This window comes from Arachis ipaensis, chromosome B08 (assembly GCF_000816755.2).
Source record: "Arachis ipaensis cultivar K30076 chromosome B08, Araip1.1, whole genome shotgun sequence".
Lineage (NCBI taxonomy): Eukaryota > Viridiplantae > Streptophyta > Magnoliopsida > Fabales > Fabaceae > Arachis > Arachis ipaensis.
In genome coordinates this window covers 31080633-31084830 of record NC_029792.2, presented here as the reverse complement: position 1 = coordinate 31084830, position 4198 = coordinate 31080633, and positions in this window count along the sequence as shown.

Genomic DNA, 4198 nt, shown 5'->3' with positions numbered 1-4198 from the left:
TAGAAACGAAGAGCTCAGCGAGATCTTCATATGGCCGCAAACGGCTCGTCAATCGGAGCTCCGTAGCTCAAGATACAAGGGATTGAAGGAGAAGATGAATAGTAACCATTCTCTCCTCCCTTCTCTCACAACCAGCGCCCCCCTCTCTTGTTTGGGCTGAAAGTGGCTAGGTTGGCCACTTAAATGTGAATATATATGTTGGGCTTGGGCCTGGTCTAACCCGTTAACGTTTTTAGCCCGTATGGCCCATTTTGGGCCAAAACTTTTAGAATTGGCGCCCGGTTTTCAATTCTAAATTATTTTTGTCTTTCCAAAATAATAATTAAATTTTCAAAATCTTATATTTTTCAATACGCCGTACCAGACAAAATAGAGCCGATACTACCGACTTAAGCACCGGTACGTATTTTTACGAAAATTTTTTGCAAAAGATACATTTTTCCACTCAGAAAAATTCGTTGAATTCAAATTTCACCTTTATATTTTCAAAATATCATTTCTATATTTTCGAACCTATTCCGAGCAGTTAAATTATTATTTTATTAAAGTAGTTACTCTGGTTCTTATAGGCATTACATATAATTAACCAAATAATTAATTAATCAAATAATCCAAAATTAAATTACATACAACAGCTATTACATACAGAACTCTGTATCAATCCATATAATTAACCAAATAAAGAACTCTGCATCAATTCATATAATTCATTAACAAAATAAAAAAATAGTGGAAAAACAAGTACAACTTATTGCGGCAAAGAGCAGAGAAGGCGTCTAGGTTACGGTGGTAGAACAGAGAAGCTTCCAACGACGTTGATAGAGCAGCTTCCGAGGACATTGACAGAGTAGCTTCCGACGAGCAGACGAGAAGACAACGCCGACCAGACGACCAGACCAGCTTTGGAGTTCAGACGACCAGACGACGACGACGCTGCAGCAGCTTCAGTTCGTGATGGTGACTTCCTTCCGCCCGTTGGAGGTCCTTCTGCCCAGTGACAGCAGCTCTGACGCGGCGTTGTTTGTGGTATTATGGTTGAAGGGATTGAGGACTTGAGGTGAAACTAGGGTTGAGGACTTGAGGTGTGGTGGCTGGTGACTGAGGGCAGTGGAGACTGAGGTCTCTAGTTTGCATAAGGGGTTGGGTTGGGTTACCGGGTCAGGCGGTCAGCTATGCGGGTTCCTTTTTTTTCGTGCGTCTCAAAACAACGCCGTTTAGGACCTTGGTAAAAAACTGGCACCTTTAAAAACCTGGCCGGTTTGACCGATTTTTGCAAGGCAATTCGAGGGTCAATCGAACCGGCCAAGTGACCGATTCCCGATTAACCTAGTTAAACGGGCCGGTCCAGTCCAATTTTTAGAACCTTGATAAATACCCTAACACCCCTCAAGTATTATTTACGTTTTAATCTACTAAAAACCTGCTTAAAACCCTTGCTAACTTAAGGATCGGAGTCTCTTACAGGTACCATCTTCTACCTCCTCATGAGAAACTCGGACATACAGTACCTCGACATCCACAAGCCGGACGCTGCTATACAAAGGGATCTAGACTTCACGTTCCGACTCAAATCAACATTTTAGATAACCCTCAAAACAATACTTATTAACAACTAATTTTAATTTTATTTATCAAATATAAATATTACAATATAAGATACATATTTAAGTATTTTTGTCAATCAAGTTCTACTAAGACTTGGTTTGGTAAAACTTTTCGAAGAGATGTTTGTGCTTTTTAAAAGCTCAAGCTTCTCATTTTATATTTGGTAAATAAAGAAGATTATGTGCTTGTGTTTGCAGCTTTTAAAAGATCGGGGTACTTTTGAAAGCACCTAAGGTAGAGCTTTTTCAAAGTTGGCTTGTGCTTTTCAAAATTTAAAAGTCTAATATAACCTCATATGTTAACTAATTTTCAAATTTAATACTTGTATTTATGTCTATTATAGTCTTTTTAAATTTTAAAAGCTATTTTACCAAACATAATTGTTGTTGCTTGTGTTTATTGAAAACTATTTTTAATTTAATTTACCAAACATAAATGTTACAACTTTTAAAAAGCTATCTTTTAAAAGTCAACTTTTATAAGTTACTTTTAAAAAGTAAAAGTTTTACCAAACTAATAAAATTTACTCACACATTGTGTACGTGAATCACAGACTTCTTTTTCGTATTCTTTTTTTTTAAGCATTTTTATCTTCAACATTGTTCTTTTATTACTGTTATTGTTGTCGTATCTTTTTCTTGTTTTTTCTCCTTCTCCTACTAGTGGTTATGGTAGCATTTTTTTATTTTTTATTTTTATTTGATTTTTTTTCTTTTTATTCTTATTAGGAGGGTAAAATCAGAAGAAAGGGAGAAAAAGAACTTTTGAGTTGTGCAAAATTTATTAAAAAAATAGTACCAAAATTTTTAACTGTGACGCACTAAATTTTTTAATTTTGACATCGAAATTTTTTAATCGTGATACTGGTTCTTATTAGGAGGATGAAATAAGAAGAATTATGAGAATGTAAAAGAAGAAGAAGAAGATAGTGATGATGATGTTAAGGACGAATAAAAGATTTTTTGAATTATATAGAATTTATTAGAAAAATAACATCGACATTTTTTAACCGTGACATATGAAGTTTCTTAATTTTGATATTGAAATTTCTTAACCGTAACATAGGTTTTTATTAAAAAGATAAAACAAGAAGAAAAAGAGTTTTAAATTGTGTAAAATTTATTAAAAAAATAATACTAAAATTTTTTAATCGTGACGTAGGAAGTTTTGTAATTTTGGCACCGAAACTTTTTAAAAGTTCCTCTATCATTAATAAAAGAATTATGTGTCACTTTTGTTATCATTAAACTAATTATGTAATATTGAATTAAGAAAAAGAAAAAGAAAAAGATGATGATAAAAAAAGAAAAAGAGAAAAAAAAGAGAAAAATGAATCAAATAAAAGAAGAATCGGAGGAGGATAGATGATGATCATGATTATGGTGATGATGATCATAATAGAGAAGAAAAAGAAGAAGAAACGTAAATTAAGAAGTACCTATGTAAATTTGACTTGATTGTTTAATTAAAAAAAAATTGGTTGTTTAGCATTTTTAATATATTTTACTCACCTGACTTCCTCGCTTGTTTTTGGTTTTTGTTTTTCACCTTGCTTGTTTAAGAGTGAGCCACATTTTTGTGTACAGAGAAGATTACATAAGAGATGCTTCTTATGAACGATTACCATAGAAAAGTTCCAAGTATTTAATTTCATTTGTTTTTTTTTTTCAAACAAAAACTAAAAAGTGTGGTAGATAAAAATTTGCCAATTGCATTTCGAAATCTTTATGCCTCGTCAGACAATCATCAGTTGAACTATTTTATAATGAAATATTCCCGAGTCTGAGAAGCGGCATGGTATAACAGCTAAAATTATAACCTTTCGTTTTGCAAGACTACACAACAAAGAAGAAGCTAATATAATATATATCTAGAACAAATTTAGATGAACTCATCTCTCAATGCACTTGATATATAAAGCTGCAATTTCAACAAAATGGCAATCAAAGCAGATTTCTAAATGATAATATAAGCAAGCAAAGATAAAGTAGAGTCACTAATTAGAAAATCCTAACTTTTGATATAAACGCACACTGCAACACAATCAAATCATCAAATGTTATTATTAGGTTGGTTTTTAAGAAAATAATAAACTGATTTTAAATAACTTCATATTTTATTATTAGTTTAAATGGATTAGTTTTAAAAAAAATAATAAGTTGATTTTAAATAGGCAATTTTAAATTATATGATACATTTAGTCGCTTATTAATTAATGAGTTAAACTCTCTGTTATTTTGAAACCGTCCATCTATTTAAAACCGTATATATTTCCTATTGTTTGAAACTTTTTATTTTTAAGAGTTTGGTCCAATTTAAATTATTAATATTTTTTATTATTTTTAAAAATTATATTTTTATATTTACGAATAAACATATCTCGTTTATACTGTAAACGATATAATTATAAATGTTTTTCGTTTACAGTGTAAATGAAAATGAGATATGTGTATTTTTCCAAATTTCATATAATTTGTTTACATTATAAACGAGATAAATCAATACGATGTAAATTGGTAAATACGCTACAAATTATATATTTTGGTAATTAAAATAATTAAATTATTTATTAAAAAAATTTCTTATTTTGTAT